Source organism: Ursus arctos, chromosome Y, assembly GCF_023065955.2.
Source record: "Ursus arctos isolate Adak ecotype North America chromosome Y, UrsArc2.0, whole genome shotgun sequence".
NCBI lineage: Eukaryota > Metazoa > Chordata > Mammalia > Carnivora > Ursidae > Ursus > Ursus arctos.
Genome location: NC_079874.1, coordinates 20,991,789 through 21,016,168, shown reverse-complemented (window position 1 = coordinate 21,016,168; position 24,380 = coordinate 20,991,789).

Below are 24,380 nucleotides of genomic sequence, written 5' to 3'. Positions count from 1 at the left end.
GTGGTGATGGCTCTGCAAGGAACAGTGTGAGTGCTGTGTTGTGAGTGTGACAGTGTGTGTGTGTGTGTTTGGGGGAACCCCACTGTGTCTGCCTGTAAGGAAATGTCGATGGGTGTTTGTGTGTGTTTCTTGTGTATCTGTGTTTCGGGAGCACGTATGTGAGTGTGTCAGGGCAGTTCCAAGTGTTCATGGCTCTGCTGGAGATCCAGTGTGAGTGCTGTGTTGTGAGGGTGACATTGTGTGTGTGTGTGTGTGTGTGTGTGTTGCGGGAAAACATTTGTATGCCTGTAAGAAAAAGTCGATGGGTGTTTGTGTGTGTTTCTTCTGTATGTGTGTTTCGGGACCACGTTTGTGAATATGTTAGGTCAGTTCCAAGTGTTGATGGCTCTGCTGGAGACCCAGTGTGAGTGCTGTGTTGTGAGTGTGACACTGTGTGTGTGTGTGTCTGTGTGTGTGTTTCGAACCCCACTGTGTATGCCTTTACGAAAAAGTCGATGGGTGTTTGGTTGTGTTTCTTGTGTATGTGTGTGTCGGGACCACGTTTTTGAGTATGTTAGGGCAGTTCGAAGTGTTGATGGTTATGCCGGAGACCCAATGTGAGTGCTGTGTTGTGAGTGTGACAGTTTGTGTGTGTGTGTCTGTGTGTGTGTTTCAGGGAAACCATTGTGTATGACTGTAAGAAAAAGTCGATGGGTGTTTGTGTGTTACTTGTATATGTGTGTGTCGGGCCACGTTTGAGAGTATGTTAGGGCAGTTTCAAGTGTTGAGGGTTCTGCGGGAGACCCAGTGTGAGTGCTGTGTTGTGAGTGTGATAGTGTGTGTGTGTGTGTGTGTGTTTGCGGGAAACCATTTTGTATGCCTGTAAGAAAAAGTCGATGGGTGTTTCTGTGTGTTTCTTGTGTATGTGTGTCTCGGGACAACGTTTTTGGGTATGTCAGGGCAGTTCCAAGTGGTGATGGCTCTGCAAGGAACAGTGTGAGTGCTGTGTTGTGAGTGTGACAGTGTGTGTGTGTGTGTTTGGGGGAACCCCACTGTGTCTGCCTGTAAGGAAATGTCGATGGGTGTTTGTGTGTGTTTCTTGTGTATCTGTGTTTCGGGAGCACGTATGTGAGCGTGTCAGTGCAGTTCCAAGTGTTCATGGCTCTGCTGGAGATCCAGTGTGAGTGCTGTGTTGTGAGGGTGACATTGTGTGTGTGTGTGTGTGTGTGTGTGTGTGTGTTGCGGGAAACCATTTGTATGCCTGTAAGAAAAAGTCGATGGGTGTTTGTGTGTGTTTCTTCTGTATGTGTGTTTCGGGACCACGTTTGTGAATATGTTAGGTCAGTTCCAAGTGTCGATGGCTCTGCTGGCGACCCAGTGTGAGTGCTGTGTTGTGAGTGTGACAGTGTGTGTGTGTGTGTCTGTGTGTGTTTCTAAACCCCACTGTGTATGCCTTTACGAAAAAGTCGATGGGTGTTTGGTTGTGTTTCTTGCGTATGTGTGTGTCGGGACCACGTTTTTGAGTATGTTAGGGCAGTTCGAAGTGTTGATGGTTATGCCGGAGACCCAATGTGAGTGCTGTGTTGTGAGTGTGACAGTGTGTGTGTGTGTGTCTGTGTGTGTGTTTCAGGGAAACCATTGTGTATGACTGTAAGAAAAAGTCGATGGGTGTTTGTGTGTTACTTGTATATGTGTGTGTCGGGCCACGTTTGAGAGTATGTTAGGGCAGTTTCAAGTGTTGAGGGTTCTGCGGGAGACCCAGTGTGAGTGCTGTGTTGTGAGTGTGATAGTGTATGTGTGTGTGTGTGTGTGTGTGTGTTTGCGGGAAACCATTTTGTATGCCTGTAAGAAAAAGTCGATGGGTGTTTCTGTGTGTTTCTTGTGTATGTGTGTCTCGGGACAACGTATTTGGGTATGTCAGGGCAGTTCCAAGTGGTGATGGCTCTGCAAGGAACAGTGTGAGTGCTGTGTTGTGAGTGTGACAGTGTGTGTGTGTGTGTTTGGGGGAACCCCACTGTGTCTGCCAGTAAGGAAATGTCGATGGGTGTTTGTGTGTGTTTCTTGTGTATCTGTGTTTCGGGAGCACGTATGTGAGTGTGTCAGGGCAGTTCCAAGTGTTCATGGCTCTGCTGGAGATCCAGTGTGAGTGCTGTGTTGTGAGGGTGACATTGTGTGTGTGTGTGTGTGTGTGTGTGTGTGTTTGCGGGAAACCATTTGTATGCCTGTAAGAAAAAGTCGATGGGTGTTTGTGTGTGTTTCTTCTGTATGTGTGTTTCGGGACCACGTTTGTGAATATGTTAGGTCAGTTCCAAGTGTCGATGGCTCTGCTGGAGACCCAGTGTGAGTGCTGTGTTGTGAGTGTGACAGTGTGTGTGTGTGTCTGTGTGTGTGTTTCGAACCCCACTGTGTATGCCTTTACGAAAAAGTCGATGGGTGTTTGGTTGTGTTTCTTGCGTATGTGTGTGTCGGGACCACGTTGTTGAGTATGTTAGGGCAGTTCGAAGTGTTGATGGTTATGCCGGAGACCCAATGTGAGTGCTGTGTTGTGAGTGTGACAGTTTGTGTGTGTGTGTCTGTGTGTGTGTTTCAGGGAAACCATTGTGTATGACTGTAAGAAAAAGTCGATGGGTGTTTGTGTGTTACTTGTATATGTGTGTGTCGGGCCACGTTTGAGAGTATGTTAGGGCAGTTTCAAGTGTTGAGGGTTCTGCGGGAGACCCAGTGTGAGTGCTGTGTTGTGAGTGTGATAGTGTGTGTGTGTGTGTGTGTGTTTGCGGGAAACCATTTTGTATGCCTGTAAGAAAAAGTCGATGGGTGTTTCTGTGTGTTTCTTGTGTATGTGTGTCTCGGGACAACGTTTTTGGGTATGTCAGGGCAGTTCCAAGTGGTGATGGCTCTGCAAGGAACAGTGTGAGTGCTGTGTTGTGAGTGTGACAGTGTGTGTGTGTGTGTTTGGGGGAACCCCACTGTGTCTGCCTGTAAGGAAATGTCGATGGGTGTTTGTGTGTGTTTCTTGTGTATCTGTGTTTCGGGAGCACGTATGTGAGCGTGTCAGTGCAGTTCCAAGTGTTCATGGCTCTGCTGGAGATCCAGTGTGAGTGCTGTGTTGTGAGGGTGACATTGTGTGTGTGTGTGTGTGTGTGTGTGTGTGTGTTGCGGGAAACCATTTGTATGCCTGTAAGAAAAAGTCGATGGGTGTTTGTGTGTGTTTCTTCTGTATGTGTGTTTCGGGACCACGTTTGTGAATATGTTAGGTCAGTTCCAAGTGTCGATGGCTCTGCTGGCGACCCAGTGTGAGTGCTGTGTTGTGAGTGTGACAGTGTGTGTGTGTGTGTCTGTGTGTGTGTTTCGAACCCCACTGTGTATGCCTTAACGAAAAAGTCGATGGGTGTTTGGTTGTGTTTCTTGCGTATGTGTGTGTCGGGACCACGTTTTTGAGTATGTTAGGGCAGTTCGAAGTGTTGATGGTTATGCCGGAGACCCAATGTGAGTGCTGTGTTGTGAGTGTGACAGTTTGTGTGTGTGTGTCTGTGTGTGTGTTTCAGGGAAACCATTGTGTATGACTGTAAGAAAAAGTCGATGGGTGTTTGTGTGTTACTTGTATATGTGTGTGTCGGGCCACGTTTGAGAGTATGTTAGGGCAGTTTCAAGTGTTGAGGGTTCTGCGGGAGACCCAGTGTGAGTGCTGTGTTGTGAGTGTGATAGTGTATGTGTGTGTGTGTGTGTGTTTGCGGGAAACCATTTTGTATGCCTGTAAGAAAAAGTCGATGGGTGTTTCTGTGTGTTTCTTGTGTATGTGTGTCTCGGGACAACGTATTTGGGTATGTCAGGGCAGTTCCAAGTGGTGATGGCTCTGCAAGGAACAGTGTGAGTGCTGTGTTGTGAGTGTGACAGTGTGTGTGTGTGTGTTTGGGGGAACCCCACTGTGTCTGCCTGTAAGGAAATGTCGATGGGTGTTTGTGTGTGTTTCTTGTGTATCTGTGTTTCGGGAGCACGTATGTGAGTGTGTCAGGGCAGTTCCAAGTGTTCATGGCTCTGCTGGAGATCCAGTGTGAGTGCTGTGTTGTGAGGGTGACATTGTGTGTGTGTGTGTGTGTGTGTGTGTTGCGGGAAACCATTTGTATGCCTGTAAGAAAAAGTCGATGGGTGTTTGTGTGTGTTTCTTCTGTATGTGTGTTTCGGGACCACGTTTGTGAATATGTTAGGTCAGTTCCAAGTGTTGATGGCTCTGCTGGAGACCCAGTGTGAGTGCTGTGTTGTGAGTGTGACACTGTGTGTGTGTGTGTCTGTGTGTGTGTTTCGAACCCCACTGTGTATGCCTTTACGAAAAAGTCGATGGGTCTTTGGTTGTGTTTCTTGTGTATGTGTGTGTCGGGACCACGTTTTTGAGTATGTTAGGGCAGTTCGAAGTGTTGATGGTTATGCCGGAGACCCAATGTGAGTGCTGTGTTGTGAGTGTGACAGTTTGTGTGTGTGTGTCTGTGTGTGTGTTTCAGGGAAACCATTGTGTATGACTGTAAGAAAAAGTCGATGGGTGTTTGTGTGTTACTTGTATATGTGTGTGTCGGGCCACGTTTGAGAGTATGTTAGGGCAGTTTCAAGTGTTGAGGGTTCTGCGGGAGACCCAGTGTGAGTGCTGTGTTGTAAGTGTGATAGTGTGTGTGTGTGTGTGTGTGTTTGCGGGAAACCATTTTGTATGCCTGTAAGAAAAAGTCGATGGGTGTTTCTGTGTGTTTCTTGTGTATGTGTGTCTCGGGACAACGTTTTTGGGTATGTCAGGGCAGTTCCAAGTGGTGATGGCTCTGCAAGGAACAGTGTGAGTGCTGTGTTGTGAGTGTGACAGTGTGTGTGTGTGTGTTTGGGGGAACCCCACTGTGTCTGCCTGTAAGGAAATGTCGATGGGTGTTTGTGTGTGTTTCTTGTGTATCTGTGTTTCGGGAGCACGTACGTAAGCGTGTCAGTGCAGTTCCAAGTGTTCATGGCTCTGCTGGAGATCCAGTGTGAGTGCTGTGTTGTGAGGGTGACATTGTGTGTGTGTGTGTGTGTGTGTGTGTGTGTGTTTGCGGGAAACCATTTGTATGCCTGTAAGAAAAAGTCGATGGGTGTTTGTGTGTGTTTCTTCTGTATGTGTGTTTCGGGACAACGTTTGTGAATATGTTAGGTCAGTTCCAAGTGTCGATGGCTCTGCTGGCGACCCAGTGTGAGTGCTGTGTTGTGAGTGTGACAGTGTGTGTGTGTGTGTCTGTGTGTGTTTCGAAACCCCACTGTGTATGCCTTTACGAAAAAGTCGATGGGTGTTTGGTTGTGTTTCTTGCGTATGTGTGTGTCGGGACCACGTTTTTGAGTATGTTAGGGCAGTTCGAAGTGTTGATGGTTATGCCGGAGACCCAATGTGAGTGCTGTGTTGTGAGTGTGACAGTTTGTGTGTGTGTGTCTGTGTGTGTGTTTCAGGGAAACCATTGTGTATGACTGTAAGAAAAAGTCGATGGGTGTTTGTGTGTTACTTGTATATGTGTGTGTCGGGCCACGTTTGAGAGTATGTTAGGGCAGTTTCAAGTGTTGAGGGTTCTGCGGGAGACCCAGTGTGAGTGCTGTGTTGTGAGTGTGATAGTGTATGTGTGTGTGTGTGTGTGTGTGTGTTTGCGGGAAACCATTTTGTATGCCTGTAAGAAAAAGTCGATGGGTGTTTCTGTGTGTTTCTTGTGTATGTGTGTCTCGGGACAACGTATTTGGGTATGTCAGGGCAGTTCCAAGTGGTGATGGCTCTGCAAGGAACAGTGTGAGTGCTGTGTTGTGAGTGTGACAGTGTGTGTGTGTGTGTTTGGGGGAACCCCACTGTGTCTGCCAGTAAGGAAATGTCGATGGGTGTTTGTGTGTGTTTCTTGTGTATCTGTGTTTCGGGAGCACGTATGTGAGTGTGTCAGGGCAGTTCCAAGTGTTCATGGCTCTGCTGGAGATCCAGTGTGAGTGCTGTGTTGTGAGGGTGACATTGTGTGTGTGTGTGTGTGTGTGTGTGTTGCGGGAAACCATTTGTATGCCTGTAAGAAAAAGTCGATGGGTGTTTGTGTGTGTTTCTTCTGTATGTGTGTTTCGGGACCACGTTTGTGAATATGTTAGGTCAGTTCCAAGTGTCGATGGCTCTGCTGGCGACCCAGTGTGAGTGCTGTGTTGTGAGTGTGACAGTGTGTGTGTGTGTGTCTGTGTGTGTGTTTCGAACCCCACTGTGTATGCCTTTACGAAAAAGTCGATGGGTGTTTGGTTGTGTTTCTTGCGTATGTGTGTGTCGGGACCACGTTTTTGAGTATGTTAGGGCAGTTCGAAGTGTTGATGGTTATGCCGGAGACCCAATGTGAGTGCTGTGTTGTGAGTGTGACAGTTTGTGTGTGTGTGTCTGTGTGTGTGTTTCAGGGAAACCATTGTGTATGACTGTAAGAAAAAGTCGATGGGTGTTTGTGTGTTACTTGTATATGTGTGTGTCGGGCCACGTTTGAGAGTATGTTAGGGCAGTTTCAAGTGTTGAGGGTTCTGCGGGAGACCCAGTGTGAGTGCTGTGTTGTGAGTGTGATAGTGTGTGTGTGTGTGTGTGTGTGTTTGCGGGAAACCATTTTGTATGCCTGTAAGAAAAAGTCGATGGGTGTTTCTGTGTGTTTCTTGTGTATGTGTGTCTCGGGACAACGTTTTTGGGTATGTCAGGGCAGTTCCAAATGGTGATGGCTCTGCAAGGAACAGTGTGAGTGCTGTGTTTTGAGTGTGACAGTGTGTGTGTGTGTGTTTGGGGGAACCCCACTGTGTCTGCCTGTAAGGAAATGTCGATGGGTGTTTGTGTGTGTTTCTTGTGTATCTGTGTTTCGGGAGCACGTATGTGAGTGTGTCAGGGCAGTTCCAAGTGTTCATGGCTCTGCTGGAGATCCAGTGTGAGTGCTGTGTTGTGAGGGTGACATTGTGTGTGTGTGTGTGTGTGTGTGTGTGTGTGTGTGTTGCGGGAAACCATTTGTATGCCTGTAAGAAAAAGTCGATGGGTGTTTGTGTGTGTTTCTTCTGTATGTGTGTTTCGGGACCACGTTTGTGAATATGTTAGGTCAGTTCCAAGTGTCGATGGCTCTGCTGGCGACCCAGTGTGAGTGCTGTGTTGTGAGTGTGACAGTGTGTGTGTGTGTGTCTGTGTGTGTGTTTCGAACCCCACTGTGTATGCCTTTACGAAAAAGTCGATGGGTGTTTGGTTGTGTTTCTTGCGTATGTGTGTGTCGGGACCACGTTGTTGAGTATGTTAGGGCAGTTCGAAGTGTTGATGGTTATGCCGGAGACCCAATGTGAGTGCTGTGTTGTGAGTGTGACAGTTTGTGTGTGTGTGTCTGTGTGTGTGTTTCAGGGAAACCATTGTGTATGACTGTAAGAAAAAGTCGATGGGTGTTTGTGTGTTACTTGTATATGTGTGTGTCGGGCCACGTTTGAGAGTATGTTAGGGCAGTTTCAAGTGTTGAGGGTTCTGCGGGAGACCCAGTGTGAGTGCTGTGTTGTGAGTGTGATAGTGTATGTGTGTGTGTGTGTGTGTGTTTGCGGGAAACCATTTTGTATGCCTGTAAGAAAAAGTCGATGGGTGTTTCTGTGTGTTTCTTGTGTATGTGTGTCTCGGGACAACGTATTTGGGTATGTCAGGGCAGTTCCAAGTGGTGATGGCTCTGCAAGGAACAGTGTGAGTGCTGTGTTGTGAGTGTGACAGTGTGTTTGTGTGTGTTTGGGGGAACCCCACTGTGTCTGCCTGTAAGGAAATGTCGATGGGTGTTTGTGTGTGTTTCTTGTGTATCTGTGTTTCGGGAGCACGTATGTGAGTGTGTCAGGGCAGTTCCAAGTGTTCATGGCTCTGCTGGAGATCCAGTGTGAGTGCTGTGTTGTGAGGGTGACATTGTGTGTGTGTGTGTGTGTGTGTGTGTGTGTGTTGCGGGAAACCATTTGTATGCCTGTAAGAAAAAGTCGATGGGTGTTTGTGTGTGTTTCTTCTGTGTGTGTGTTTCGGGACCACGTTTGTGAATATGTTAGGTCAGTTCCAAGTGTTGATGGCTCTGCTGGCGACCCAGTGTGAGTGCTGTGTTGTGAGTGTGACAGTGTGTGTGTGTGTGTCTGTGTGTGTGTTTCGAACCCCACTGTGTATGCCTTTACGAAAAAGTCGATGGGTGTTTGGTTGTGTTTCTTGCGTATGTGTGTGTCGGGACCACGTTTTTGAGTATGTTAGGGCAGTTCGAAGTGTTGATGGTTATGCCGGAGACCCAATGTGAGTGCTGTGTTGTGAGTGTGACAGTTTGTGTGTGTGTGTCTGTGTGTGTGTTTCAGGGAAACCATTGCGTATGACTGTAAGAAAAAGTCGATGGGTGTTTGTGTGTTACTTGTATATGTGTGTGTCGGGCCACGTTTGAGAGTATGTTAGGGCAGTTTCAAGTGTTGAGGGTTCTGCGGGAGACCCAGTGTGAGTGCTGTGTTGTGAGTGTGATAGTGTGTGTGTGTGTGTGTGTGTGTGTGTTTGCGGGAAACCATTTTGTATGCCTGTAAGAAAAAGTCGATGGGTGTTTCTGTGTGTTTCTTGTGTATGTGTGTCTCGGGACAACGTTTTTGGGTATGTCAGGGCAGTTCCAAGTGGTGATGGCTCTGCAAGGAACAGTGTGAGTGCTGTGTTGTGGGTGTGACAGTGTGTGTGTGTGTGTTTGGGGGAACCCCACTGTGTCTGCCTGTAAGGAAATGTCGATGGGTGTTTGTGTGTGTTTCTTGTGTATCTGTGTTTCGGGAGCACGTATGTGAGCGTGTCAGTGCAGTTCCAAGTGTTCATGGCTCTGCTGGAGATCCAGTGTGAGTGCTGTGTTGTGAGGGTGACATTGTGTGTGTGTGTGTGTGTGTGTGTGTGTTTGCGGGAAACCATTTGTATGCCTGTAAGAAAAAGTCGATGGGTGTTTGTGTGTGTTTCTTCTGTATGTGTGTTTCGGGACAACGTTTGTGAATATGTTAGGTCAGTTCCAAGTGTCGATGGCTCTGCTGGAGACCCAGTGTGAGTGCTGTGTTGTGAGTGTGACAGTGTGTGTGTGTGTCTGTGTGTGTTTCGAAACCCCACTGTGTATGCCTTTACGAAAAAGTCGATGGGTGTTTGGTTGTGTTTCTTGCGTATGTGTGTGTCGGGACCACGTTTTTGAGTATGTTAGGGCAGTTCGAAGTGTTGATGGTTATGCCGGAGACCCAATGTGAGTGCTGTGTTGTGAGTGTGACAGTTTGTGTGTGTGTGTCTGTGTGTGTGTTTCAGGGAAACCATTGTGTATGACTGTAAGAAAAAGTCGATGGGTGTTTGTGTGTTACTTGTATATGTGTGTGTCGGGCCACGTTTGAGAGTATGTTAGGGCAGTTTCAAGTGTTGAGGGTTCTGCGGGAGACCCAGTGTGAGTGCTGTGTTGTGAGTGTGATAGTGTATGTGTGTGTGTGTGTGTGTGTGTGTGTTTGCGGGAAACCATTTTGTATGCCTGTAAGAAAAAGTCGATGGGTGTTTCTGTGTGTTTCTTGTGTATGTGTGTCTCCGGACAACGTATTTGGGTATGTCAGGGCAGTTCCAAGTGGTGATGGCTCTGCAAGGAACAGTGTGAGTGCTGTGTTGTGAGTGTGACAGTGTGTGTGTGTGTGTTTGGGGGAACCCCACTGTGTCTGCCAGTAAGGAAATGTCGATGGGTGTTTGTGTGTGTTTCTTGTGTATCTGTGTTTCGGGAGCACGTATGTGAGTGTGTCAGGGCAGTTCCAAGTGTTCATGGCTCTGCTGGAGATCCAGTGTGAGTGCTGTGTTGTGAGGGTGACATTGTGTGTGTGTGTGTGTGTGTGTGTGTGTGTTGCGGGAAACCATTTGTATGCCTGTAAGAAAAAGTCGATGGGTGTTTGTGTGTGTTTCTTCTGTATGTGTGTTTCGGGACCACGTTTGTGAATATGTTAGGTCAGTTCCAAGTGTCGATGGCTCTGCTGGCGACCCAGTGTGAGTGCTGTGTTGTGAGTGTGACAGTGTGTGTGTGTGTGTCTGTGTGTGTGTTTCGAACCCCACTGTGTATGCCTTTACGAAAAAGTCGATGGGTGTTTGGTTGTGTTTCTTGCGTATGTGTGTGTCGGGACCACGTTTTTGAGTATGTTAGGGCAGTTCAAAGTGTTGATGGTTATGCCGGAGACCCAATGTGAGTGCTGTGTTGTGAGTGTGACAGTTTGTGTGTGTGTGTCTGTGTGTGTGTTTCAGGGAAACCATTGTGTATGACTGTAAGAAAAAGTCGATGGGTGTTTGTGTGTTACTTGTATATGTGTGTGTCGGGCCACGTTTGAGAGTATGTTAGGGCAGTTTCAAGTGTTGAGGGTTCTGCGGGAGACCCAGTGTGAGTGCTGTGTTGTGAGTGTGATAGTGTGTGTGTGTGTGTGTGTGTGTGTTTGCGGGAAACCATTTTGTATGCCTGTAAGAAAAAGTCGATGGGTGTTTCTGTGTGTTTCTTGTGTATGTGTGTCTCGGGACAACGTTTTTGGGTATGTCAGGGCAGTTCCAAATGGTGATGGCTCTGCAAGGAACAGTGTGAGTGCTGTGTTTTGAGTGTGACAGTGTGTGTGTGTGTGTTTGGGGGAACCCCACTGTGTCTGCCTGTAAGGAAATGTCGATGGGTGTTTGTGTGTGTTTCTTGTGTATCTGTGTTTCGGGAGCACGTATGTGAGTGTGTCAGGGCAGTTCCAAGTGTTCATGGCTCTGCTGGAGATCCAGTGTGAGTGCTGTGTTGTGAGGGTGACATTGTGTGTGTGTGTGTGTGTGTGTGTGTGTGTGTTGCGGGAAACCATTTGTATGCCTGTAAGAAAAAGTGGATGGGTGTTTGTGTGTGTTTCTTCTGTATGTGTGTTTCGGGACCACGTTTGTGAATATGTTAGGTCAGTTCCAAGTGTCGATGGCTCTGCTGGCGACCCAGTGTGAGTGCTGTGTTGTGAGTGTGACAGTGTGTGTGTGTGTGTCTGTGTGTGTGTTTCAGGGAAACCATTGTGTATGACTGTAAGAAAAAGTCGATGGGTGTTTGTGTGTTACTTGTATATGTGTGTGTCGGGCCACGTTTGAGAGTATGTTAGGGCAGTTTCCAGTGTTGAGGGTTCTGCGGGAGACCCAGTGTGAGTGCTGTGTTGTGAGTGTGATAGTGTATGTGTGTGTGTGTGTGTGTGTTTGCGGGAAACCATTTTGTATGCCTGTAAGAAAAAGTCGATGGGTGTTTCTGTGTGTTTCTTGTGTATGTGTGTCTCGGGACAACGTATTTGGGTATGTCAGGGCAGTTCCAAGTGGTGATGGCTCTGCAAGGAACAGTGTGAGTGCTGTGTTGTGAGTGTGACAGTGTGTGTGTGTGTGTTTGGGGGAACCCCACTGTGTCTGCCTGTAAGGAAATGTCGATGGGTGTTTGTGTGTGTTTCTTGTGTATCTGTGTTTCGGGAGCACGTATGTGAGTGTGTCAGGGCAGTTCCAAGTGTTCATGGCTCTGCTGGAGATCCAGTGTGAGTGCTGTGTTGTGAGGGTGACATTGTGTGTGTGTGTGTGTGTGTGTGTGTGTGTTGCGGGAAACCATTTGTATGCCTGTAAGAAAAAGTCGATGGGTGTTTGTGTGTGTTTCTTCTGTATGTGTGTTTCGGGACCACGTTTGTGAATATGTTAGGTCAGTTCCAAGTGTTGATGGCTCTGCTGGCGACCCAGTGTGAGTGCTGTGTTGTGAGTGTGACAGTGTGTGTGTGTGTGTCTGTGTGTGTGTTTCGAACCCCACTGTGTATGCCTTTACGAAAAAGTCGATGGGTGTTTGGTTGTGTTTCTTGCGTATGTGTGTGTCGGGACCACGTTTTTGAGTATGTTAGGGCAGTTCGAAGTGTTGATGGTTATGCCGGAGACCCAATGTGAGTGCTGTGTTGTGAGTGTGACAGTTTGTGTGTGTGTGTCTGTGTGTGTGTTTCAGGGAAACCATTGTGTATGACTGTAAGAAAAAGTCGATGGGTGTTTGTGTGTTACTTGTATATGTGTGTGTCGGGCCACGTTTGAGAGTATGTTAGGGCAGTTTCAAGTGTTGAGGGTTCTGCGGGAGACCCAGTGTGAGTGCTGTGTTGTGAGTGTGATAGTGTGTGTGTGTGTGTGTGTGTGTGTGTTTGCGGGAAACCATTTTGTATGCCTGTAAGAAAAAGTCGATGGGTGTTTCTGTGTGTTTCTTGTGTATGTTTGTCTCGGGACAACGTTTTTGGGTATGTCAGGGCAGTTCCAAGTGGTGATGGCTCTGCAAGGAACAGTGTGAGTGCTGTGTTGTGGGTGTGACAGTGTGTGTGTGTGTGTTTGGGGGAACCCCACTGTGTCTGCCTGTAAGGAAATGTCGATGGGTGTTTGTGTGTGTTTCTTGTGTATCTGTGTTTCGGGAGCACGTATGTGAGCGTGTCAGTGCAGTTCCAAGTGTTCATGGCTCTGCTGGAGATCCAGTGTGAGTGCTGTGTTGTGAGGGTGACATTGTGTGTGTGTGTGTGTGTGTGTGTGTGTGTTTGCGGGAAACCATTTGTATGCCTGTAAGAAAAAGTCGATGGGTGTTTGTGTGTGTTTCTTCTGTATGTGTGTTTCGGGACAACGTTTGTGAATATGTTAGGTCAGTTCCAAGTGTCGATGGCTCTGCTGGAGACCCAGTGTGAGTGCTGTGTTGTGAGTGTGACAGTGTGTGTGTGTGTCTGTGTGTGTTTCGAAACCCCACTGTGTATGCCTTTACGAAAAAGTCGATGGGTGTTTGGTTGTGTTTCTTGCGTATGTGTGTGTCGGGACCACGTTTTTGAGTATGTTAGGGCAGTTCGAAGTGTTGATGGTTATGCCGGAGACCCAATGTGAGTGCTGTGTTGTGAGTGTGACAGTTTGTGTGTGTGTGTCTGTGTGTGTGTTTCAGGGAAACCATTGTGTATGACTGTAAGAAAAAGTCGATGGGTGTTTGTGTGTTACTTGTATATGTGTGTGTCGGGCCACGTTTGAGAGTATGTTAGGGCAGTTTCAAGTGTTGAGGGTTCTGCGGGAGACCCAGTGTGAGTGCTGTGTTGTGAGTGTGATAGTGTATGTGTGTGTGTGTGTGTGTGTGTGTGTTTGCGGGAAACCATTTTGTATGCCTGTAAGAAAAAGTCGATGGGTGTTTCTGTGTGTTTCTTGTGTATGTGTGTCTCCGGACAACGTATTTGGGTATGTCAGGGCAGTTCCAAGTGGTGATGGCTCTGCAAGGAACAGTGTGAGTGCTGTGTTGTGAGTGTGACAGTGTGTGTGTGTGTGTTTGGGGGAACCCCACTGTGTCTGCCAGTAAGGAAATGTCGATGGGTGTTTGTGTGTGTTTCTTGTGTATCTGTGTTTCGGGAGCACGTATGTGAGTGTGTCAGGGCAGTTCCAAGTGTTCATGGCTCTGCTGGAGATCCAGTGTGAGTGCTGTGTTGTGAGGGTGACATTGTGTGTGTGTGTGTGTGTGTGTGTGTGTGTTGCGGGAAACCTTTTGTATGCCTGTAAGAAAAAGTCGATGGGTGTTTGTGTGTGTTTCTTCTGTATGTGTGTTTCGGGACCACGTTTGTGAATATGTTAGGTCAGTTCCAAGTGTCGATGGCTCTGCTGGCGACCCAGTGTGAGTGCTGTGTTGTGAGTGTGACAGTGTGTGTGTGTGTCTGTGTGTGTGTTTCGAACCCCACTGTGTATGCCTTTACGAAAAAGTCGATGGGTGTTTGGTTGTGTTTCTTGCGTATGTGTGTGTCGGGACCACGTTTTTGAGTATGTTAGGGCAGTTCGAAGTGTTGATGGTTATGCCGGAGACCCAATGTGAGTGCTGTGTTGTGAGTGTGACAGTTTGTGTGTGTGTGTCTGTGTGTGTGTTTCAGGGAAACCATTGTGTATGACTGTAAGAAAAAGTCGATGGGTGTTTGTGTGTTACTTGTATATGTGTGTGTCGGGCCACGTTTGAGAGTATGTTAGGGCAGTTTCAAGTGTTGAGGGTTCTGCGGGAGACCCAGTGTGAGTGCTGTGTTGTGAGTGTGATAGTGTATGTGTGTGTGTGTGTGTGTGTTTGCGGGAAACCATTTTGTATGCCTGTAAGAAAAAGTCGATGGGTGTTTCTGTGTGTTTCTTGTGTATGTGTGTCTCGGGACAACGTATTTGGGTATGTCAGGGCAGTTCCAAGTGGTGATGGCTCTGCAAGGAACAGTGTGAGTGCTGTGTTGTGAGTGTGACAGTGTGTGTGTGTGTGTTTGGGGGAACCCCACTGTGTCTGCCTGTAAGGAAATGTCGATGGGTGTTTGTGTGTGTTTCTTGTGTATCTGTGTTTCGGGAGCACGTATGTGAGTGTGTCAGGGCAGTTCCAAGTGTTCATGGCTCTGCTGGAGATCCAGTGTGAGTGCTGTGTTGTGAGGGTGACATTGTGTGTGTGTGTGTGTGTGTGTGTTGCGGGAAACCATTTGTATGCCTGTAAGAAAAAGTCGATGGGTGTTTGTGTGTGTTTCTTCTGTATGTGTGTTTCGGGACCACGTTTGTGAATATGTTAGGTCAGTTCCAAGTGTTGATGGCTCTGCTGGAGACCCAGTGTGAGTGCTGTGTTGTGAGTGTGACAGTGTGTGTGTGTGTGTCTGTGTGTGTGTTTCGAACCCCACTGTGTATGCCTTTACGAAAGAGTCGATGGGTGTTTGGTTGTGTTTCTTGCGTATGTGTGTGTCGGGACCACGTTTTTGAGTATGTTAGGGCAGTTCGAAGTGTTGATGGTTATGCCGGAGACCCAATGTGAGTGCTGTGTTGTGAGTGTGACAGTTTGTGTGTGTGTGTCTGTGTGTGTGTTTCAGGGAAACCATTGTGTATGACTGTAAGAAAAAGTCGATGGGTGTTTGTGTGTTACTTGTATATGTGTGTGTCGGGCCACGTTTGAGAGTATGTTAGGGCAGTTTCAAGTGTTGAGGGTTCTGCGGGAGACCCAGTGTGAGTGCTGTGTTGTGAGTGTGATAGTGTGTGTGTGTGTGTGTGTGTGTGTGTTTGCGGGAAACCATTTTGTATGCCTGTAAGAAAAAGTCGATGGGTGTTTCTGTGTGTTTCTTGTGTATGTGTGTCTCGGGACAACGTTTTTGGGTATGTCAGGGCAGTTCCAAGTGGTGATGGCTCTGCAAGGAACAGTGTGAGTGCTGTGTTGTGAGTGTGACAGTGTGTGTGTGTGTGTTTGGGGGAACCCCACTGTGTCTGCCTGTAAGGAAATGTCGATGGGTGTTTGTGTGTGTTTCTTGTGTATCTGTGTTTCGGGAGCACGTATGTGAGCGTGTCAGTGCAGTTCCAAGTGTTCATGGCTCTGCTGGAGATCCAGTGTGAGTGCTGTGTTGTGAGGGTGACATTGTGTGTGTGTGTGTGTGTGTGTGTGTTTGCGGGAAACCATTTGTATGCCTGTAAGAAAAAGTCGATGGGTGTTTGTGTGTGTTTCTTCTGTATGTGTGTTTCGGGACAACGTTTGTGAATATGTTAGGTCAGTTCCAAGTGTCGATGGCTCTGCTGGCGACCCAGTGTGAGTGCTGTGTTGTGAGTGTGACAGTGTGTGTGTGTGTGTCTGTGTGTGTGTTTCGAACCCCACTGTGTATGCCTTTACGAAAAAGTCGATGGGTGTTTGGTTGTGTTTCTTGCGTATGTGTGTGTCGGGACCACGTTTTTGAGTATGTTAGGGCAGTTCGAAGTGTTGATGGTTATGCCGGAGACCCAATGTGAGTGCTGTGTTGTGAGTGTGACAGTTTGTGTGTGTGTGTCTGTGTGTGTGTTTCAGGGAAACCATTGTGTATGACTGTAAGAAAAAGTCGATGGGTGTTTGTGTGTTACTTGTATATGTGTGTGTCAGGCCACGTTTGAGAGTATGTTAGGGCAGTTTCAAGTGTTGAGGGTTCTACGGGAGACCCAGTGTGAGTGCTGTGTTGTGAGTGTGATAGTGTATGTGTGTGTGTGTGTGTGTGTGTTTGCGGGAAACCATTTTGTATGCCTGTAAGAAAAAGTCGATGGGTGTTTCTGTGTGTTTCTTGTGTATGTGTGTCTCCGGACAACGTATTTGGGTATGTCAGGGCAGTTCCAAGTGGTGATGGCTCTGCAAGGAACAGTGTGAGTGCTGTGTTGTGAGTGTGACAGTGTGTGTGTGTGTGTTTGGGGGAACCCCACTGTGTCTGCCTGTAAGGAAATGTCGATGGGTGTTTGTGTGTGTTTCTTGTGTATCTGTGTTTCGGGAGCACGTATGTGAGTGTGTCAGGGCAGTTCCAAGTGTTCATGGCTCTGCTGGAGATCCAGTGTGACTGCTGTGTTGTGAGGGTGACATTGTGTGTGTGTGTGTGTGTGTGTGTGTGTGTGTTGCGGGAAACCATTTGTATGCCTGTAAGAAAAAGTCGATGGGTGTTTGTGTGTGTTTCTTCTGTATGTGTGTTTCGGGACCACGTTTGTGAATATGTTAGGTCAGTTCCAAGTGTCGATGGCTCTGCTGGCGACCCAGTGTGAGTGCTGTGTTGTGAGTGTGACAGTGTGTGTGTGTGTGTCTGTGTGTGTGTTTCGAACCCCACTGTGTATGCCTTTACGAAAAAGTCGATGGGTGTTTGGTTGTGTTTCTTGCGTATGTGTGTGTCGGGACCACGTTTTTGAGTATGTTAGGGCAGTTCGAAGTGTGGATGGTTATGCCGGAGACCCAATGTGAGTGCTGTGTTGTGAGTGTGACAGTTTGTGTGTGTGTGTCTGTGTGTGTGTTTCAGGGAAACCATTGTGTATGACTGTAAGAAAAAGTCGATGGGTGTTTGTGTGTTACTTGTATATGTGTGTGTCGGGCCACGTTTGAGAGTATGTTAGGGCAGTTTCAAGTGTTGAGGGTTCTGCGGGAGACCCAGTGTGAGTGCTGTGTTGTGAGTGTGATAGTGTATGTGTGTGTGTGTGTGTGTGTTTGCGGGAAACCATTTTGTATGCCTGTAAGAAAAAGTCGATGGGTGTTTCTGTGTGTTTCTTGTGTATGTGTGTCTCGGGACAACGTATTTGGGTATGTCAGGGCAGTTCCAAGTGGTGATGGCTCTGCAAGGAACAGTGTGAGTGCTGTGTTGTGAGTGTGACAGTGTGTGTGTGTGTGTTTGGGGGAACCCCACTGTGTCTGCCTGTAAGGAAATGTCGATGGGTGTTTGTGTGTGTTTCTTGTGTATCTGTGTTTCGGGAGCACGTATGTGAGTGTGTCAGGGCAGTTCCAAGTGTTCATGGCTCTGCTGGAGATCCAGTGTGAGTGCTGTGTTGTGAGGGTGACATTGTGTGTGTGTGTGTGTGTGTGTGTGTTGCGGGAAACCATTTGTATGCCTGTAAGAAAAAGTCGATGGGTGTTTGTGTGTGTTTCTTCTGTATGTGTGTTTCGGGACCACGTTTGTGAATATGTTAGGTCAGTTCCAAGTGTTGATGGCTCTGCTGGAGACCCAGTGTGAGTGCTGTGTTGTGAGTGTGACACTGTGTGTGTGTGTGTCTGTGTGTGTGTTTCGAACCCCACTGTGTATGCCTTTACGAAAAAGTCGATGGGTGTTTGGTTGTGTTTCTTGCGTATGTGTGTGTCGGGACCACGTTTTTGAGTATGTTAGGGCAGTTCGAAGTGTTGATGGTTATGCCGGAGACCCAATGTGAGTGCTGTGTTGTGAGTGTGACAGTTTGTGTGTGTGTGTCTGTGTGTGTGTTTCAGGGAAACCATTGTGTATGACTGTAAGAAAAAGTCGATGGGTGTTTGTGTGTTACTTGTATATGTGTGTGTCGGGCCACGTTTGAGAGTATGTTAGGGCAGTTTCAAGTGTTGAGGGTTCTGCGGGAGACCCAGTGTGAGTGCTGTGTTGTGAGTGTGATAGTGTGTGTGTGTGTGTGTGTGTGTGTGCGGGAAACCATTTTGGATGCCTGTAAGAAAAAGTCGATGGGTGTTTCTGTGTGTTTCTTGTGTATGTGTGTCTCGGGACAACGTTTTTGGGTATGTCAGGGCAGTTCCAAGTGGTGATGGCTCTGCAAGGAACAGTGTGAGTGCTGTGTTGTGAGTGTGACAGTGTGTGTGTGTGTGTTTGGGGGAACCCCACTGTGTCTGCCTGTAAGGAAATGTCGATGGGTGTTTGTGTGTGTTTCTTGTGTATCTGTGTTTCGGGAGCACGTACGTAAGCGTGTCAGTGCAGTTCCAAGTGTTCATGGCTCTGCTGGAGATCCAGTGTGAGTGCTGTGTTGTGAGGGTGACATTGTGTGTGTGTGTGTGTGTGTGTGTGTTTGCGGGAAACCATTTGTATGCCTGTAAGAAAAAGTCGATGGGTGTTTGTGTGTGTTTCTTCTGTATGTGTGTTTCGGGACAACGTTTGTGAATATGTTAGGTCAGTTCCAAGTGTCGATGGCTCTGCTGGCGACCCAGTGTGAGTGCTGTGTTGTGAGTGTGACAGTGTGTGTGTGTGTGTCTGTGTGTGTTTCGAAACCCCACTGTGTATGCCTTTACGAAAAAGTCGATGGGTGTTTGGTTGTGTTTCTTGCGTATGTGTGTGTCGGGACCACGTTTTTGAGTATGTTAGGGCAGTTCGAAGTGTTGATGGTTATGCCGGAGACCCAATGTGAGTGCTGTGTTGTGAGTGTGACAGTTTGTGTGTGTGTGTCTGTGTGTGTGTTTCAGGGAAACCATTGTGTATGACTGTAAGAAAAAGTCGATGGGTGTTTGTGTGTTACTTGTATATGTGTGTGTCGGGCCACGTTTGAGAGTATGTTAGGGCAGTTTCAAGTGTTGAGGGTTCTGCGGGAGACCCAGTGTGAGTGCTGTGTTGTGAGTGTGATAGTGTATGTGTGTGTGTGTGTGTGTGTGTTTGCGGGAAACCATTTTGTATGCCTGTAAGAAAAAGTCGATGGGTGTTTCTGTGTGTTTCTTGTGTATGTGTGTCTCGGGACAACGTATTTGGGTATGTCAGGGCAGTTCCAAGTGGTGATGGCTCTGCAAGGAACAGTGTGAGTGCTGTGTTGTGAGTGTGACAGTGTGTGTGTGTGTGTTTGGGGGAACCCCACTGTGTCTGCCAGTAAGGAAATGTCGATGGGTGTTTGTGTGTGTTTCTTGTGTATCTGTGTTTCGGGAGCACGTATGTGAGTGTGTCAGGGCAGTTCCAAGTGTTCATGGCTCTGCTGGAGATCCAGTGTGAGTGCTGTGTTGTGAGGGTGACATTGTGTGTGTGTGTGTGTGTGTGTGTGTGTGTTGCGGGAAACCATTTGTATGCCTGTAAGAAAAAGTCGATGGGTGTTTGTGTGTGTTTCTTCTGTATGTGTGTTTCGGGACCACGTTTGTGAATATGTTAGGTCAGTTCCAAGTGTTGATGGCTCTGCTGGAGACCCAGTGTGAGTGCTGTGTTGTGAGTGTGACAGTGTGTGTGTGTGTCTGTGTGTGTGTTTCGAACCCCACTGTGTATGCCTTTACGAAAAAGTCGATGGGTGTTTGGTTGTGTTTCTTGCGTATGTGTGTGTCGGGACCACGTTTTTGAGTATGTTAGGGCAGTTCGAAGTGTTGATGGTTATGCCGGAGACCCAATGTGAGTGCTGTGTTGTGAGTGTGACAGTTTGTGTGTGTGTGTCTGTGTGTGTGTTTCAGGGAAACCATTGTGTATGACTGTAAGAAAAAGTCGATGGGTGTTTGTGTGTTACTTGTATATGTGTGTGTCGGGCCACGTTTGAGAGTATGTTAGGGCAGTTTCAAGTGTTGAGGGTTCTGCGGGAGACCCAGTGTGAGTGCTGTGTTGTGAGTGTGATAGTGTATGTGTGTGTGTGTGTGTGTGTTTGCGGGAAACCATTTTGTATGCCTGTAAGAAAAAGTCGATGGGTGTTTCTGTGTGTTTCTTGTGTATGTGTGTCTCGGGACAACGTATTTGGGTATGTCAGGGCAGTTCCAAGTGGTGATGGCTCTGCAAGGAACAGTGTGAGTGCTGTGTTGTGAGTGTGACAGTGTGTGTGTGTGTGTTTGGGGGAACCCCACTGTGTCTGCCTGTAAGGAAATGTCGATGGGTGTTTGTGTGTGTTTCTTGTGTATCTGTGTTTCGGGAGCACGTATGTGAGTGTGTCAGGGCAGTTCCAAGTGTTCATGGCTCTGCTGGAGATCCAGTGTGAGTGCTGTGTTGTGAGGGTGACATTGTGTGTGTGTGTGTGTGTGTGTGTGTGTGTGTTGCGGGAAACCATTTGTATGCCTGTAAGAAAAAGTCGATGGGTGTTTGTGTGTGTTTCTTCTGTATGTGTGTTTCGGGACCACGTTTGTGAATATGTTAGGTCAGTTCCAAGTGTTGATGGCTCTGCTGGAGACCCAGTGTGAGTGCTGTGTTGTGAGTGTGACACTGTGTGTGTGTGTGTCTGTGTGTGTGTTTCGAACCCCACTGTGTATGCCTTTACGAAAAAGTCGATGGGTGTTTGGTTGTGTTTCTTGCGTATGTGTGTGTCGGGACCACGTTTTTGAGTATGTTAGGGCAGTTCGAAGTGTTGATGGTTATGCCGGAGACCCAATGTGAGTGCTGTGTTGTGAGTGTGACAGTTTGTGTGTGTGTGTCTGTGTGTGTGTTTCAGGGAAACCATTGTGTATGACTGTAAGAAAAAGTCGATGGGTGTTTGTGTGTTACTTGTATATGTGTGTGTCGGGCCACGTTTGAGAGTATGTTAGGGCAGTTTCAAGTGTTGAGGGTTCTGCGGGAGACCCAGTGTGAGTGCTGTGTTGTGAGTGTGATAGTGTGTGTGTGTGTGTGTGTGTGTGTGCGGGAAACCATTTTGGATGCCTGTAAGAAAAAGTCGATGGGTGTTTCTGTGTGTTTCTTGTGTATGTGTGTCTCGGGACAACGTTTTTGGGTATGTCAGGGCAGTTCCAAGTGGTGATGGCTCTGCAAGGAACAGTGTGAGTGCTGTGTTGTGAGTGTGACAGTGTGTGTGTGTGTGTTTGGGGGAACCCCACTGTGTCTGCCTGTAAGGAAATGTCGATGGGTGTTTGTGTGTGTTTCTTGTGTATCTGTGTTTCGGGAGCACGTATGTGAGCGTGTCAGTGCAGTTCCAAGTGTTCATGGCTCTGCTGGAGATCCAGTGTGAGTGCTGTGTTGTGAGGGTGACATTGTGTGTGTGTGTGTGTGTGTGTGTGTTTGCGGGAAACCATTTGTATGCCTGTAAGAAAAAGTCGATGGGTGTTTGTGTGTGTTTCTTCTGTATGTGTGTTTCGGGACAACGTTTGTGAATATGTTAGGTCAGTTCCAAGTGTCGATGGCTCTGCTGGAGACCCAGTGTGAGTGCTGTGTTGTGAGTGTGACAGTGTGTGTGTGTGTCTGTGTGTGTTTCGAAACCCCACTGTGTATGCCTTTACGAAAAAGTCGATGGGTGTTTGGTTGTGTTTCTTGCGTATGTGTGTGTCGGGACCACGTTTTTGAGTATGTTAGGGCAGTTCGAAGTGTTGATGGTTATGCCGGAGACCCAATGTGAGTGCTGTGTTGTGAGTGTGACAGTTTGTGTGTGTGTGTCTGTGTGTGTGTTTCAGGGAAACCATTGTGTATTTCTCTAAGAAAAAGTCGATGGGTGTTTGTGTGTTACTTGTATATGTGTGTGTCGGGCCACGTTTGAGAGTATGTTAGGGCAGTTTCAAGTGTTGAGGGTTCTGCGGGAGACCCAGTGTGAGTGCTGTGTTGTGAGTGTGATAGTGTATGTGTGTGTGTGTGTGTGTGTGTGTGTTTGCGGGAAACCATTTTGTATGCCTGTAAGAAAAAGTCGATGGGTGTTTCTGTGTGTTTCTTGTGTATGTGTGTCTCCGGACAACGTATTTGGGTATGTCAGGGCAGTTCCAAGTGGTGATGGCTCTGCAAGGAACAGTGTGAGTGCTGTGTTGTGAGTGTGACAGTGTGTGTGTGTGTGTTTGGGGGAACCCCACTGTGTCTGCCAGTAAGGAAATGTCGATGGGTGTTTGTGTGTGTTTCTTGTGTATCTGTGTTTCGGGAGCACGTATGTGAGTGTGTCAGGGCAGTTCCAAGTGTTCATGGCTCTGCTGGAGATCCAGTGTGAGTGCTGTGTTGTGAGGGTGACATTGTGTGTCTGTGTGTGTGTGTGTGTGTGTTGCGGGAAACCATTTGTATGCCTGTAAGAAAAAGTCGATGGGTGTTTGTGTGTGTTTCTTCTGTATGTGTGTTTCGGGACCACGTTTGTGAATATGTTAGGTCAGTTCCAAGTGTCGATGGCTCTGCTGGCGACCCAGTGTGAGTGCTGTGTTGTGAGTGTGACAGTGTGTGTGTGTGTGTCTGTGTGTGTGTTTCGAACCCCACTGTGTATGCCTTTACGAAAAAGTCGATGGGTGTTTGGTTGTGTTTCTTGCGTATGTGTGTGTCGGGACCACGTTTTTGAGTATGTTAGGGCAGTTCGAAGTGTTGATGGTTATGCCGGAGACCCAATGTGAGTGCTGTGTTGTGAGTGTGACAGTTTGTGTGTGTGTGTCTGTGTGTGTGTTTCAGGGAAACCGTTGTGTATGACTGTAAGAAAAAGTCGATGGGTGTTTCTGTGTTACTTGTATATGTGTGTGTCGGGCCACGTTTGAGAGTATGTTAGGGCAGTTTCCAGTGTTGAGGGTTCTGCGGGAGACCCAGTGTGAGTGCTGTGTTGTGAGTGTGACAGTGTGTGTGTGTGTGTCTGTGTGTGTGTTTCGAACCCCACTGTGTATGTCTTTACGAAAAAGTCGATGGGTGTTTGGTTGTGTTTCTTGCGTATGTGTGTGTCGGGACCACGTTTTTGAGTATGTTAGGGCAGTTCGAAGTGTTGATGGTTATGCCGGAGACCCAATGTGAGTGCTGTGTTGTGAGTGTGACAGTTTGTGTGTGTGTGTCTGTGTGTGTGTTTCAGGGAAACCATTGTGTATGACTGTAAGAAAAAGTCGATGGGTGTTTGTGTGTTACTTGTATATGTGTGTGTCGGGCCACGTTTGAGAGTATGTTAGGGCAGTTTCAAGTGTTGAGGGTTCTGCGGGAGACCCAGTGTGAGTGCTGTGTTGTGAGTGTGATAGTCTGTGTGTGTGTGTGTGTGTGTGTGTTTGCGGGAAACCATTTTGTATGCCTGTAAGAAAAAGTCGATGGGTGTTTCTGTGTGTTTCTTGTGTATGTGTGTCTCGGGACAACGTTTTTGGGTATGTCAGGGCAGTTCCAAGTGGTGATGGCTCTGCAAGGAACAGTGTGAGTGCTGTGTTGTGAGTGTGACAGTGTGTGTGTGTGTGTTTGGGGGAACCCCACTGTGTCTGCCTGTAAGGAAATGTCGATGGGTGTTTGTGTGTGTTTCTTGTGTATCTGTGTTTCGGGAGCACGTACGTAAGCGTGTCAGTGCAGTTCCAAGTGTTCATGGCTCTGCTGGAGATCCAGTGTGAGTGCTGTGTTGTGAGGGTGACATTGTGTGTGTGTGTGTGTGTGTGTGTGTGTGTTTGCGGGAAACCATTTGTATGCCTGTAAGAAAAAGTCGATGGGTGTTTGTGTGTGTTTCTTCTGTATGTGTGTTTCGGGACAACGTTTGTGAATATGTTAGGTCAGTTCCAAGTGTCGATGGCTCTGCTGGCGACCCAGTGTGAGTGCTGTGTTGTGAGTGTGACAGTGTGTGTGTGTGTGTCTGTGTGTGTTTCGAAACCCCACTGTGTATGCCTTTACGAAAAAGTCGATGGGTGTTTGGTTGTGTTTCTTGCGTATGTGTGTGTCGGGACCACGTTTTTGAGTATGTTAGGGCAGTTCGAAGTGTCGATGGTTATGCCGGAGACCCAATGTGAGTGCTGTGTTGTGAGTGTGACAGTTTGTGTGTGTGTGTCTGTGTGTGTGTTTCAGGGAAACCATTGTGTATGACTGTAAGAAAAAGTCGATGGGTGTTTGTGTGTTACTTGTATATGTGTGTGTCGGGCCACGTTTGAGAGTATGTTAGGGCAGTTTCAAGTGTTGAGGGTTCTGCGGGAGACCCAGTGTGAGTGCTGTGTTGTGAGTGTGATAGTGTATGTGTGTGTGTGTGTGTGTGTGTGTTTGCGGGAAACCATTTTGTATGCCTGTAAGAAAAAGTCGATGGGTGTTTCTGTGTGTTTCTTGTGTATGTGTGTCTCCGGACAACGTATTTGGGTATGTCAGGGCAGTTCCAAGTGGTGATGGCTCTGCAAGGAACAGTGTGAGTGCTGTGTTGTGAGTGTGACAGTGTGTGTGTGTGTGTTTGGGGGAACCCCACTGTGTCTGCCTGTAAGGAAATGTCGATGGGTGTTTGTGTGTGTTTCTTGTGTATCTGTGTTTCGGGAGCACGTATGTGAGTGTGTCAGGGCAGTTCCAAGTGTTCATGGCTCTGCTGGAGATCCAGTGTGAGTGCTGTGTTGTGAGGGTGACATTGTGTGTGTGTGTGTGTGTGTGTGTGTGTGTTG